Source organism: Coloeus monedula (assembly GCF_965178545.1).
Source record: "Coloeus monedula genome assembly, contig: HAP1_SCAFFOLD_181, whole genome shotgun sequence".
NCBI lineage: Eukaryota > Metazoa > Chordata > Aves > Passeriformes > Corvidae > Coloeus > Coloeus monedula.
This window is the reverse complement of record NW_028120736.1, coordinates 286394-301951: the sequence shown is the minus strand read 5'-3', so window position 1 is coordinate 301951 and position 15558 is coordinate 286394. Positions and strand designations below refer to the sequence as shown.

The window sequence follows — 15558 nt, the reverse complement described above, 5'->3', positions numbered from 1 at the left end:
ACTTTAATTTGCAGAATCAATCCTTTCCTGGCGGCGCTTCGTGATTTCTTGGAGCTCCGACTCCCCTCTGCTTTTCTGGAATGGAAACAAAACAGGCAGTTTGGATTTGAACTTCAAGCTGCAGTTAAGTGACAGTATTTAATTAATGCTGTAAAAGTAGAGCTAGTTTCAAAGAGATAAGTGATATCAGTAAAAAGCAGATTAATTAGTGGAAACAGGGGGATCTTACAGATCTGCTCAAAAGACACTTCGGAATTTTTACGTGTGTTTTATTGCTGGTGTAGGTTTGGTTGCATTTTTTTTCCCCACAATTGTATTTTTTAAAATGCCTGTTTAATGAGCTATCTGACGCTGCTGGTACAGCCCCCATTCCAGCAGGAATTATCCAGAAAAATGCTTACCTCCAGCTGGTTTTTCTCCACTGTGATCTTGCTGTAGACTCTGTTTCCCTCATCACCGCACACCTTCTTCAGCTCCTCTCTGTTGAGGGAGAAGAGCTGAGCTCCAGTGAGGATGCCCAGGTGTTCCACGGTCCTGGGGAGACACAAAGTAGGGAGGTGACGATTGTGCTGCACGTGGCCTCGTGCCAGAGGTGAGGAGTTGGAGATGGGAGGCCAGGAGCTGCAGTGGGACCATATCACGGGGCCCTGGGGCTGTTCCAAGGTGGCAGCTGCAATTCCAGTAGCATTTCAGGCCTTGGATTTAGTTAGTTAACTGTTTATCTCCAAGAAAATATTTATACCAGAGAAAGGGAGTGACTTTGGGCTCTGAACATTCTGGTTATAGAGCCTGGATTGAACAGGGTTGAAATCTAATTTGCAACACAGGCTCTGTAAGTAAATCCAAGTGGCTTGTCCCAGGTGAGATGGTGCCGGTGGCCTCCCCCGCTCCTTCTCCAGGGAAGGACGAGCATTGCACGTGGCAATAGGGCAAATCTTACTCTTTGCTGAATGACTTGGCCTCCAGCCAGGCTTTGACTTCTTCAGTGCTGGATTCAAAGGTGAGGGGCACGAAAACTTGCTGAGGCTTTTCCACTTTGAAATTCCTGTGGGGAGGCTGAATTTTATTGTTTGTGATCTTCTTTAGCAGCTCGTCGTTCAGCTCATCCGTTTGGTGAATAAGTTCTGTAGAAACAAGTAGGGAATGAAAGCAAGTCTTCAGTCAAAAATGCCATTAAATGTTTGTGGGGAAACTGTAAGGCAAATGGGGATGTGGCTCAACATTCTTATTTAAATTCAGCCCAGAAAAGTGATTCCCATTTTCCTGTGCCCCTGTGTTGCCATTTATTTTGCTCCCATCACCCCTTGGCTGTTGCCTGATGTGGAAGCACAGTTCTGTGAGAATCTACAATTGGAGGTTTGGAATTGAGACCTTTTCAGTCCTCTCTGCTGCTTCTAGTCACTAATTTGCTGATCGCAGAGCTCCAGGTTTTGCTCCGCAACAGAACAGAAGCGGCAGGAAGCACAAACTGGGAATGAGCAACACACTCATGATGGGATGAGCTTGAAGGTCCCTTCCAGCCCAGGGCATCCTGTGCTTCTGTGAAAACTCCAGTGACTCTTCATCCAGTATCGCTTTCCCCATGAAACTCCTGAAGACTGTGGAGAATAACTCAGTGATACGAACAGATTTGTGTCCTTGTATTGTGGGGCTTCCTGTCGTCCCAGAAGGGCTCCTGCTTCCAGGAGTGGACAGGGTGGGATAAGGGGTGAGGTGAGCAGGGCCCCTGATCTCTCTCCTGCTCTGTGAGCCCCACAGCACGTGCAGGGTGAGGGAGTGATGCGGATCTCCTGTTTGGCCAGGAATTCTGTGGAACCACATGAAGGAAGCTGCCAGGCGGGCACTGTGTGTGTGCCGGGAGATGAGCAAAAGGAAGTGAGAGAAAGGGATTGACCTGAGCTGTTCCTTAGACACACTTAAACATTTTGGAAGAGAAAGGAAACTCTCTCCTTGGGAGGAGGAGGAGGAAGTTAGAACTGGAGGAAGGAGGCATGGGGTGATCACTTATTGCCCTGCTCGGCCCGGGCCGCCCGAGAGCCCCGGAGGTGTCACAAGCCCCAGGGCTGCTCTCTTGGCTCTTGTCCTGCCTGGAATGGCCTCCAGACACAGTGCTGCTCCATTGCTGTGATCAGTAAAAGGTGCAGGGGAGCCCCTTGGGCAGGTCTGGTCCCCCGAGCGCCCAAACCCAGGGGAGCCCAGAGTGGGACACACACGTGCGTTCTTTGGCGTCCTGTGCAGAGTGGCGCGACAACATCTCACTGCCCCACTTATCCCCGGCGTAGCTGGCAGGCAGCTTGTGGGTTGGGCTGGATGGGCCATGGCCCCTGGGGCTCAGGTCTCCTTTGTACCTCTGGTTAGACTGGTTAGAAAGGGAAAGAAAAGTAAGAATTTTTTTTGGTCGTTTTTAATTTTCTTAAGCTTTCTGCCTCACACCCACGGAGGGACAAACTGCCGTGTTCTCCTTGTGCTGATGTGGGGCTGGGGAGACCTCAGGTGGAGCTGCATGGAAGAAGTTAATTTCTGGGAATGAAGAACCCAAAGCAAAGTCTGAAGTTTGCGCAAGGGAATTCCTAGTTGTGCCAAACGTGTTCGATCTCATTGGAAGGCAGAGCCTCACTGCTCCGTAGCTGGGATGTGAAGCGGGACCACTGCCAAGGGCCTGGAGCGGACTGGAAAGTTTTTTGACGTTTTGATTAAACTAGCAGGGATTTATCCAGAAGCCTGCTGGGCCGCCTTAGGCTTTGCCCAAACGCTGCAATACCAAAATGGGGAAGCAATTCCATGCTTCCCTAGGGTGTTTAGAACACTCCAGCTCCACATTTCTGCAGTGCAAGTTGCAGTATTCAGTTAATTCTCACTTAGATGGTGTTTCCATCTCTCTCCACTCCAGTAACGTGTTCCTGGTGCTGAACTGAACTGGCTGAGGGAAGTGTCCATCTTTAATTTAACCCCCAAGAAAAATCTTGATGTGGAAAAATATGGAAAGCAGGAGGCTGGTGCACAAATAGGAAGGATAGGCCTTATTTGGGAAGACGATCGTAGCAAAATGTGAATTTTATCATAGGAGACTCAGGAATCTCCTGGCTTTGTCTACTTCTGAAGGTCTGTCCTGATTTGTGCATAGTATCCTAAGAAATCAGGGAGGTCTAATGACAACATTATTCCCAGAGGCGGATTGTGCCCTGCAGCTGATACCAGTCAGGTATTACCTGACTACAGACCTGTTTGAGCTCTTCCAGTTTCACCACATCCAGGATATTGTACGGAACATAACCGGCCTGCCCACTCCGGTTGAGCAACTTCCACCACTGCTTATTATCTTCCAACACCTGAGAGAGGGACAAAAATAAATCTGCTGTGGGAAAATGGGATTTCAGGCATAAACAACCAGGGTATAGCGGGGCCAAACCATCCAAAAAGTGAAGTTGCCAGAAGGACATCACTGAGGCCAGGAGCTCTAATCGGATCTGTTGCTCTCAGATGCAATCCAGGACTGAAACTTTTCCTGGAAAGCATCAGAATGTATCGTAAGGATGAACAGGAGAGCACCTCTGCGTGCTGAAGAACTCATAGTTCCTACATAATGTCCCTGTTTCTCCAGACCTTTTTTTCCTAATGACTGAGTTTCTGATGTCTTTTTGCATTAAAATAAATAATTAAATAAATAAAAAGCCACATTTTGCAGAGAAACCTTTTCCTCAGGTCACAGATCAGTGTCAGCCCAAGTCACGTCCCACCTTGTCCAGCTGCCAACAGTGCTGCAGTAAGAGAAAGGTTATGAGAAAGGTGCTTTTCAGAGAAAACAAATCCTCGTGGAGGAGGAAGTGGTGATAAGGAACCGACCCAGCGGGGGATGAGCAGGGCTCTAGAGCGAGTTGTTGTCCTCCCTCCTCACTGTGGTTAAAATGGGACCGATGTCTTTGAGCTGAGGAAATGACACGACACAGCACAGGCAGCCTGCTCCAGCTTTGGGTTTGAGCAAAGCTTTGTGTCACTGCTGAGATACCACCAGGGAAAATGGAGTTGGTGCTTGTTGCTATCCCGAGCTCTCTCCTGCCCCTGGGGGACACACCTTTTCCAGGAGCGGTCACGTACCTCCAGGATTTCATCCTTCAGCACCGAGAGCTCACTGGCGTTTCGCGCGGTGAAATCGTAGCGGATTTTGGCAAATCTCTTGGGCACAGCCACCCCCTGGGCCTCGAAATTCCTGCAGAAGAGAAGTGTCCTGAAGTTCATTAACCTGAGCTAGACTGTTGGAAGGACTCTGTGTGGAAGCTGGAATTGTATTAGAGGATCATCATAAACTAAAAATATATGTGACAATGTGGCCAGATTGCAATGAATCTAAAGACAGGACAGGGTTGGCTCGAGCTCACAGAGCTGCTGCCTCCAGTGTAAACTAACCGCCTTGTGAAAGCAAATGGTTTTTCACAGACATTATTCAAATAAAAGGGGAAAGGGGAAAAAAAACCCAACCAAGAAAAAAGGAAGGTTCCCATTAGCAAAAAAAGCCTACATGAAAAAGTGCGGTTGTGAGCTATGGCCGAAGGGCCGAGTTTGGTGCTGATTCTCAATCAATTCAGCAAATGACAGTGCATTGATGCAACTGGTTTTTTAGTCAAATTTAGTCCTGATTCTTCACAGTAATTTGCCTCAAGAAAATGAGCCCCATATCCTTTGGTGAGTTCCCTGTTGGCTGAGGCCCAGACCTTCAGGCCGTGACTTCTCAACATACTTGCAGTGAGACTGGCTCCCTCTTAATTGCTTCTTTTTGAAGTATGGTTTGTCACTATCATCCTGCTGAAGATGAACAGGGCTGGTGTCTCATCTTCATCTATTCTTCCCCCTCGTCCCCTCTCCTTCTTTTCCCCTTTTTCACCTCTAAATAAATTTCTTCAAGGCGATTTACCCCTGGGATAGTCTAATCCACTTTAGTCCTTCGTGGTCCACCCTCAGATAGATGTGTTGGCACAGAAGAAGTAAGGGTGTTCCTTTAGGATCTGATACTGTAATAAAGGGAAGAGAAAGATGAAACAGGCATTTCATGTTTGTCTGTTTTCTCTCCATGTCGTTTCGTGAACATGTACTCACACTTGGCCAAGAGTAGTGCATTCAGACACTGAATATGAGTGTTGAAGAGGGGACTGAGAAGGAAGAAGCTTAGTGTTCTGCAATAGGAATTATGCTTTGGGGATTTTACGAATTGTTTCCCTCTTTTTCACCATCATGCTCTTCTTGCACACTTCCTTGTCTTTTGCTATTGAGCGAAAGTCTGGAGGCTCAGAAAGCCCAAGTTTCATCTGAGAAAGATTTCCTGTGTCAGAGAGAACGGAAGGGATTCTGTTTCCATCCTTTCATGCCAGGAAGGATGAACTGCCTGTATCAGGAGGTGCCGAATTGGTTCTGGGTGCTGCTGTAGCTCACAGAATTGCAAGACCCAGTGCTGCAGGAGTTCAAATAACAGACCGGTGGAAAGGCTCAGGGGCCACAAGCTGTGCTGCATCTCTCATGGACTTGCAAGGAACCTCTCCTTTGGTGTCTGTGCAAGTGCTGGCTGATGTGGGCACTAGGATTGCTCTTTTAATCAGGCAGCTCCAGTACCTTTCAGAAAAGAATTTTCATGGCACATCATGAGCCATTAATCTCTTGACTAACCATAACATTTCCTTACTCCTTGGTTTTACAGCATTACTCAAACACTGACATTTGTCATTTCACCAGCCATCTCCCTTGACCTCTAGCATCAGGCACTTGCAGGGGGAAGGATCTGGTCTCACAAATATTTTCATACTCTGATCTCTGTGATTTATTAACCATGAAGTTTTGCCTTCAGAACTCAAGATGCCATTTCAAATAATTTCATGTGCAAAAGTCGAGTTATTGGGCAAAAGGGATCCTTGATAGCTGGGTACAAAGGACAGCAGGACTGCTGTTGCTGTTTTCTTTTCAACTACTGTGCTTGCTGTGTGACCTTGAGGAAATAGGTTCACTGCAGCTTTATGGTTCCGTTTTTGCATAGGGAAAATAAGGGCAGTGATAATTGCTTTCAGTTGTAAAACACTTTTAAGATTTATGGAATATGAATGATTCTTGCTAAGTGAAAAGTGTTGCAAAGCTGGCTTAGTTGCACACTGTGCTAACAAAATCCCGTATCAGCCTATTGACCCCAGCCTGAAACACTCATTAAAGTTTATAGGACATTTTGGTGGATGAGTTGAGGCAGTTGTTCTGCTGGAAATATCATACTGAAAGCACTTTTAAATCCATCATCCGCTTTGACATTTTTCTCTATTAAAACTAAACACAACTGCTTGCTCTTTCCAGTTTTCTTAGTTTAGTTTTTGATGGGTAAGTACTCACTGTTAACTCAGCTTGTACCCCCATGGCATCTGAGACATTACAGTTCATTCTAGTCATAGCATAAACACACAATAGCTGTTGTACTGAGACAAAAAGAGTTATAAAACATGTAAGATATCCAATGGACTGGTATTAACTATCAAGTTGCATGGTCACTTTTGAATGTCAAATGTTCTTTTTATGGATACTGCATTAATTTAATTTGTGCTTAAACGTTAGCTAGGCTAGACATTGGTGTCTGAAAAGTTTACATATTTTTCCAATGTCAAAATGTGTAAATTTAGTATTAAAGAAACAAAACATATTTACTTGTACTAGAGGAAAAATACTTTCGTAGCAAAGAAATTAACTGAGGTGCTCTTTAGAAATAGGTCTGGCTTGCTTACAGAATTGTTGCTTATGCAGTAAAGCAGATCTACAGATGTTTTCTTTTTTTCTTCCAGATAAAACTTGGATTGTTTGAAAAGTGGGGAGATATTTCACCATAGTACAAAAGAAGATACAGAAGAGGAGAGCAGAATGAGAGCTCTGCAAGTGCCACATGCCTGCAGCCTGCTGTCTTTAGCGATGCTGTTCCTTCCAGTCACTGGAACGTCAAAACAAAATATCCCAAGACTGAAGCTTTCCTATAAAGGTAAACTTTTCAGTAGTTTTTCTGATTCTGGCACTTCGGTTTCGATGTGATACTGCCAGCAGTTCTTTTTGTATTACTAACCAGGAAATACATCATAGAAGCCTTAAAGATGGATGAATTCTGCCTCGGGGCAGTATTAAAATCTGGGTTTTTTGTTGTGTCGGGGCACATGTTTCTGAAGTATAAATGTCTTTTAAAAGTATTATTTCTGTTTGCTCCAAGAGGATGTTAACAGACTGTACATAAATTAGAGGGGAGTGGTCCTTGAAAGGCTCTGAGGTGCATTGGAGACATTCCTGTGTGGCTGGTGCGGATGATGTGACACATGGAGGACATTCACACCTTCCTACAGCATCAGAGAAAGTTGAGAGAGCTGACTCAAGTGTTTCAAGGGGACTGACATTTATTTTTGTAATAATTCTTTTTCTATCACTAAGTGGGTATGTTAAACTCTTCATATGTGGTTTTCTTTCTCCTTGCCTCTTTGGATCACAAAAGCGTGTTTCTCTGCAGAATTTCTTAGTCTTGTGTGTAGTTCTTGTTAAGAATGGTACCGTCTGAGGGATTTCAACACAGACATATTTATGTATTAATGGCCAATTTTTTAAAGAAGGTGGATTTCTTTTTGCTTTGCATGTACAGTACACCTCCACAGGCACAGAGATGTGTCACTGACACTTCCTTCTTTAGTGAAAACAAATGCTCTCCAGTTAGTTATGTTTCAGCTATGTCAGCACCTTGCCCTTAGGGGAGCTATTTCTGCTCTGTTTTTCAAACTTATGTCTTCCTATGCATTGCAGAGTTACACTCAGGATGGTGTGATGGGACAGGCTGTAGAGCCTTCATCGGGGCTTATGATATGTTTATCATGAGTTTAACACCCAGAGAAATGTATTGAGTAAGCAGAATGACATGCTATTTATTTACAAGCTTCTCTTTTGCTAGATTTGCATGCCACTGTGCATGCTATTCCACTGTGTATATAAATGTGTTTGGATGTGTTTGTGCGAGAGAGACAGAGGAAGCAAGATCAAGGGATCTTGACAACATTTTTATAAATTCAGGGAACAGTTGCACTCCCTGAAGCCAATGCATACAGAAACTGAAAGAGCTGACATGAGTTATGAAAGTTAGCAGTAAAACCCTCCTGACATACAGCCGGCCTTCTCACAGCTAGGCCTTTTGAGCTAATTCCCAAAAGCAGCATATACCATATGGCCATGGCATTTACTGTGGATTTGACACTCACGATTAGTGAATTCCTCTCAACTTCAAAAGCAGATAGCCTTTGGCAAAATCCTGATGGATGCCTTTGGCAGGTAAAGAGGGGGAGAAAGAAAAATTAGTGAGGTCAACACAGGGGAAAAAAAATGGCTGAAATCTTAGTTTAAAATAGTGGCAGAGACCTGCTGGGAACAGTTGGGAAAATGCCTGAGCTCGTTTAAAAAGACAGTGAGCAGATGATTGATATTTAGGCCCTGACCCAAACTTTTATTAGCAACTTCATAAACCTTTCAGTTTGGCTTGAGGGATACCGTTTCCTGTCCAAACTTATTCACCTATATCCCTGTAGGGGGGGGAAATCAACAACAGATACAGATGCAAAACAGCACATAAATCTTAGTTTTGAGAGCTGTGATGGAACTGAAAAGTCAGAAGAAAGAGAATTACCAGAATTTATTGTGCCTTGTCTTACTTTCTTGGGGGGTTGGAAGGTGTATATTTTTCCACATGGAACAAGAAATAATTTAATGCTGTTTTTTCACATTTATGTATTGTAAATGATTCCAGTATGGCGTATCATAATTAAACTATATTTTGCGTGTTGACAACAGAATATCAGATGTACTGAATATTTAATATAGTTGTGAGAATTAAGTCCACCTTCCTCCCCCCAAATCTTTCAGACAAAACAATTCCAAGGTTTCTGAGAATAAGATGTAGGAGAAATGAACTGGTTTTTTGCCAGTTCTCATAAAATTGTTAGTCATGTCACTGACAAGTCCTGGCATCTCTGTTCTTTGGAATTCATACTTGAACTCTCATGAAGAGGAGAATACAGGGCTCTTTTCCTTCTTTATGGAAAACAGATGAGAACTGGCCACATCAGGCAGTTCCAAAAACCTGGTCACATGTGTCTTTGAAGGGAAGGTTTCATCTCCTTTCAGGTGCAATGTGCTTATGGCATAGCTCCATCTTCCCAGAAGAGCTGAGCATTTGCTGGGGCAGGAGAGCTGGAAGTAAGTGGGACTTTGCTCTGCAGTTACTGAATCTTCCAGTTGCATCAATCAGTGGTGGATGGAGGAAGAGGGAGAGGGTAGGGTGGTTAAAGATGTGTCTATAACTGCAGGAGTGCTTCAATAAACCACAGCATGTCAAAGCTCCTTTGTGTTCAAACAGCAATTGAAATTTTAGACCTTCTCTGAATGGCAGTTACAGGTTTCCTTCTTCTCAAGGTTGTCATCTTAACGAATGGGAATCTGTGCAGGAAATGTTAAGATATTCCAGTGAGTGATGTTGGGATCAATGTAAAGTCATACAATGGATTTCCTTTATTGTTTGTCCCAGTCTAAAGATGTGTTCTAAAAAATTGTGCATGTATAAAACTAAAACTACACACAAATCAATTAAAATATGTTGTAGTACAGAATCAAAGTCATATATTTTCCACCTGTGTTAACCGAATACACTATGATCTTTAATCACATATCTCATCCTTTCACATTTTCCCTGATCCATTAGTTGAAAAATTCTCTTATTCACTCAGACTTAACGTTTAGATACTCGTTCATGTCATTACTATCCCAGAAATTGTCACTCCTCTTGTGATGTTTTTAGGGTGCTCTCACTGCATATACCTTACTTATTCTGTGTATCTTAGATACTTCTACAAGATTGAGGTGCTTTTACTATTACAGCTTTAATATTAGGAGAAGGTAACAAACTGTCTTCTAATAGAAGATTATGATCTTTAGAAAACCAGGGGATGATTTTGAGTAATATTCCATATTTTGACTCTCTTTGCCTAGTACTGCTTTCAGTCTAAGACCAACAGTGTGTATTTATCACTCATTTTCATGTAGCTGGAGATAACCTGTGACCTTCATCCAAACTGCAGAACTCCACAAGCACAGAAGTGATATTCAGCTTCCCTAAGCAGCACGTCCTTGTTGTCTGCTGCCTCATTTAACATCCTCATTCCAACCTCTAGAGCAGATGCAGAAGGTTTTCATATACCAGTCTAATTCATTAATGTCATTTTCAGGACAGCATCAGTTCTGTTACTAAAGAATGGAAGGCTCAGTGTCCTAATTCATGTATGTTTAATTCATACAGTGTAGACAGTCTTGTTTCTGTTTGATCTTCTGAGTAATAATTTTTCCTAATTCATTGGGAGGTCCTTCCATAAATATCGTGTGTGTGTCTTTTTAGATTTTACTTCATAGGGAGAAGTAAAGAATAGCCAGACCAGAAGGTTGATTGCCTTCTGAGAAAAAGAAGAAAAAAAAGCAAATTTTTCTCAATTTGTGGCTATCCTAAAATTTTCCTGCCGAAAGAGAGAATCCTAATTGCAAATTTAACCCTATTGATTTGATTTACTTGGCTGCTTTTCATGGACATTTTAGTAAGTGTAGTCTGTGTTCTCAGTGAATGCATTTATATTACAAAAGTGTGCACCCTAGTTTCTTGGCTGGGGGGCATGCCCTAGCCCAGATTTGGACATTGTCACCAGTGACATCCACAAACATCTATCATTCCCGTGTGGGAATGTGGCCATTCCCCAGAGCAAGCCATGCTTACTGTGACAGCGGTGACTTGGTCAGAGGACCAGGAATCCTGCATTGTGACACAGTACAGAGGAATAAGCAGGACTGAAGGCAACGTTTGGCTTTTAAAGCAGGATTTACTTAGCACTGTTAAAAACGACTATGGTAGTAATTTACATCTAATAAACAAAAGCATTATTCTCAGCTGATTTGTTTTTCTCCATATAGAATGAATTAAGATGCAGTCTCATTCTCACTGAAGTCATGGCAAGAGTTTTTCCACTGAAGTAAATTGAAGCAAGATCAAATTCACGCTCCTCACTTTTTTCATCTTACCTAAATAAACTAAAGACAGGTAGTTCTTTCTCCTCTGCTGAAGGATGACAGTGCTAAATCATCAGCTCCACATGGAAATTAGCCATGTTTAAGGATTGTTTAGTTTCACGCAGTGTTTTGCGCACAGGATTTTCTTCCCCCAGAGTGATCCATTCTTAAAACATGGTGAAAAAGCAAACAGAGAACATTTTGGTGCCAGGAATTCTTTTGAAAATTTGACTGGGTGAGTGCATTTCCTTAATGTTCAAAAATTATCCTTTGAGTATGCTATTTAACAGTGTCAAGCATTCTGTTCTCTATATTGTTTTTGCTTTAAACCTGTTTCATTTTAGAACTGATGAGATGCTTAACTGTTGCATCAGAGCAGTTAGTTTGTTCAGTTTCAGTACAGCTGGCTTATTTCCATGTCATGCATCATTTAATTATACATATAAAACATAGTTAAAATTGTACAGCTCCATGAGCCTCACTTAAACTGTCTGTGGCACTGCAGTAATCCCAGTACCCTGACGGGGTGTTGCACAGCTGTGACTGGTTGGAATGTGGTAAACTGGTGATGTGTAAGAGAGCCTAGAAGTGAGCTTGCATTTTGCAGCTGTGCTTGCTCTACTGGAAGAGGAAGTTAAACCAGAAAAAAACTGCTCTTGTGGCAATATCAGCATCTGTAAATCTGAATGCTTAATGAAAATCAAGGAAAATGTGCTGAGTGAGGAAGTGGTGCTTTTCCCTTGTTTGTCATTTAATTAATTTTTGGTGGTTTGTTATTTCTCAGAAAAATCTATCTCAGATTCCTCTGTGGAAAAACATGAAGTGTTTATGTGAGAGTGAAGATCCTAGTATTGGATGATTGTCTAGATATGCAAAAGACTTTGCCTGTTTTGTCTCAAAAATGCTTTCTGGAGGCAGTGATCATTGACACTTAAAATGTACCCTAGCTTGAAGATGGATGGGCACTGCTGTCCATGTGTATATGCTGTCGACTGAGTATAAACTTGAAGGCATTTATTACATCTTAGTAATGGGAAAAGCAGCAAATTTCTTACAGACATTTTTTTCCTTTTTTAAGCTAGTGAACTTGAAGGTCAGATTCAACTATATGTTGCATTTTCTGTCATATAATTATCATATTTATAATGTCCTGAAGAGCAGCCTCCAGTCAGTGACATCAACAGTTTACACAGCAGTTGAACTAAGAATAACCTTGGAGAACTGACCCATGTCAACCTCTTATGAGTGTAAACTGTAGTTCACAACAGTTTCTGTTTTTTCATGATCACAGAAGGGCCTCAGTTGGATAAAAGAAGAATTGTGTTCAAAAAATACAAAACTATTCTGCTGAATGTTCACTTTACTGTATCTCAGAAGAGGAGAGGAAACAAAACTGAAAGAGTAATACTTAATAAAGTATTTTTGCTCCCTTATAAAAAGAAGGACAGGACAACATCAAAAACAGCTTCCCTAGAAGAATGCAGGGAAGATACATGATAAGTGGCATCAGCTTGGAAGAGGGATCAAAACTCTTTCTTTGATTACTTTTACTAATGACATCTGTTTAAGCAAATCCAATTCAGAGCAGTTTCAGAAATCCCAAACTTGTTCTCTTTCTGAGCACTATTTGGAGGGCATGATCTGCCTGACATCAGTGTCTGTCTAGCAGTGGACATCTGTGGTCACTATGCAGGTGCTCGATTCACATCCTGTTTCCTTTTCCTCCCTCCCCATTTCTGCAGTTCCATTTATAGGTGAGTTCCCCAAAGAAGAGCTGAGGAACATAGGGGATGACTCTTCCGTACTCACAGTCCTTTGGAGATAAATACACAGAGATAGCAGAAAGAGTCAGAATTTCCTTTAATAAACCAGCGCAATATCAGACAGGAAGGGCCAGGAAGTGCTCCAAGAGCTAGAGCATTACACAGGCGGGCTGGGAGGGCTGGGAATGTTCAGCCTGGAGAAGAGGAGGCTCTGGAGAGCCCTTAGAGCCTTTTCCAGTGCCTAAAGGCGCCCCAAGAGAGCTGGAGAGGGACTTGAAGAGCCTGGCGTGAAAGGACAAGGAGGAATGGCTTCCCGCTGCCAGAGGGTGGGTTTAGATGGGATATTGGGAAGAAATCCTTCCCTGTGAAGGTGCTGAGGCCCTGGCACAGGTTGCCCAGAGAAGCTGTGGCTGCCCCTGGATCCCTGGCAGTGTCCAAGGCCAGGCTGGACAGAGCTTGAAGCAACCTGGGATAGTGAAAGGTGTCTCTGGCCATGGCAGGGGGTTGGAACGGGATAATCTTTAAGGTCCCTTCCCACCCAATCCCTTCTGTGATTCCATGATTCCAGCATCTCTACACACATGGAGAGCCAAAGCGCAGTGCAGCATCTTTGGCACCTGATCCTTAAGGTCACTTTGCTGGGCTGATGTTGGGAAACAAGACCTATGGATGGACTGATGAAGTCAGTCAATATTTTTGCCTCCTGCGGTGGAAAACACCTGCGATTCCTTTCCTTGCAGAGCTGCTGGGGGTTAAACAGCAGACAGTGCTTATGGGAATAACCCCTCAGCTGATCTTTGTCTTCCCTTGGTGGTTATTAACAGTGGCAGGGAGTTGTCTCCAGGATGCCCAAACGTCCCAGTGTCACTGTACGTGTCCGTGTGTGTTCATGAGGTTCCGAGGCGGGAGCCAAAGCTCCGGGCGTGCGGATCCATCACCTATTTCCATGTGGAGTGATGTTCTGTTTGAAGGCATCCCCGACCTGTGTCTGCTCAGCCGTCTGGCCACGCTTGAGTGAGGAGTTCCAGTAAGGATATCCATTGGCTGAGGAGAGCTGGAAAGGCAGACATGGAGTCAGTGTTACCAGGAAAGGGGAAAGCTGATCGGAGAAAAGGAGAGGGATAGTGGTAGATGAGTCATGGTCTGGCAGATTTTGGTCAAGGTGTTCTCCAGGGAAGCCTGTGTCCCTGGAGCTCAGTTACGCTGTAGGGTGCTGTTGCCTTGGATTGGGAGAGGCTCATTATTGCTGCCCTTTTCCAGCCTCATTTGCTTTCTGTATTTAACTGGGGCAACCAGATCCAACTGAGTTTTGAGCCAACTACTTGTTGCACGCCACCACTACCCCTGCAGCTCCATTTCTCTGGAAAAGGGGGAGGGAGAGTGAAGAGACAGGGACACAGGACTAACCTTCCTCTTGCAAGTGTCCAATGTCTATTTCCCAGGGAGCTCCACGGAAGATTTCTGTGGGTGGTTCCCAGCCGTTGTGGAATTTGGGGATGTAGGTGGGGATGTTCGTGTCTCGGGGCCACTCGGCTCTAGGACAGAAAGTGGGAATATGAGGGGACATTCACGAAGAATGTGTCTTTCAGGGCATCCCCTGAAAGAAGAAGCAGGAGCATCAGGGAATCCAAGCATCCCGTCTGCGTGGGGAGCCTGGGGAGATGGCAGCTCTGTCCTTACCTGGATCTGGTCCATGTCTCCCCCAGGGAATCCCAGAGGTTTATCTCTTTGGGTGTCAGGTGTCCTCTCAGGAAATCGGTGGTGTCTTTAGAAAGCAGTGGGCTGAGGACAGATGGGGCCAGCTCGGGGCCACCGCAGCTGTTGATGATCTGGGTCACACACAAACCACACAAAGAGGAGAGAACTTGCAGGAAACGGTCAAAATGTCAAACCAGGGACACACAGATGAGCAGGAAGCAAAGACAAAGCTGATCCTTGGATCAGCACAGTCACTGCAAGAAACATCAACCTAAGTCTTTGAAGGAGACTGGACAGTTCAAGGGAACATGAGATTTTTTTGGATTGGAGTCAAAGGAAGAGCTGATCTACAAATGAGCTGTTGTTACAGACGAGTGAAGTGTCAGAAGCTGACACTTCAAAAAATGGAAAGTATCTTGCTATTCCTTTGTGGCTCCTTTTCCAAGTTGGGATTTCTGCTTCCAAGCATTTTCAGTGCAAATACTGAGCCGTATTTGCCTGAAGGTGAGACCAGACAGATTCCCAGTGGGGATTCCAGCTGGCTGCCCCTTTTGTTCACAGTAATGCCTTATTGACCCGGTGGAAGGATTCATATTTGCTGGGATTCCTGTATTTACTTCAAGCTTCAAACCGGATCAGAGGCCAGGAACAACCGGCATCGCTTCTGGAAGTTCCTGAGAAAGCTGTGGCCAGGTATGAGCAGTTTTCCAACCCTGTTGCACAATCTATCTACTTGTAAGTGTGAACTAGAAATAAAAGGAGTTCCCAGTGAGACCTGGGAATAAGATTTACCAGTTCCAGCGGCCTGAAGAGGAAATGCACCAACTCTGAAGCACGGGGGTTTTGGATGTGCTTCCTTAGTTTGGCCTGAAAAGAGAACGTAAACACAGTTTAACCCTAACCTGAGTGTGCCTTCTCTTTTCTGTCACATGGGGCGAGTGTTGTGGACTGATGAGAAGAGTAAGGGATGGAGGAGTAGGAATCATTCATTTTTATTTTGTGTCCATTTCTA

At 44.0% G+C, this 15558-nt stretch overlaps 1 pseudogene across 1 annotated transcript; it reads right to left on the bottom strand.

The window, feature by feature from the left end:
- Positions 1-401: 401 nt before the first annotated feature.
- Positions 402-4236, bottom strand: LOC309585732 (epidermal growth factor receptor kinase substrate 8-like protein 2; annotated as a pseudogene). Its single transcript has 5 exons — positions 4096-4236; positions 3210-3329; positions 2212-2359; positions 941-1124; positions 402-534 (listed from the first exon to the last, which is right to left on the bottom strand). The product of its transcript is annotated as an epidermal growth factor receptor kinase substrate 8-like protein 2 (transcript).
- Between the last annotated feature and the right edge of the window lie 11322 nt (positions 4237-15558).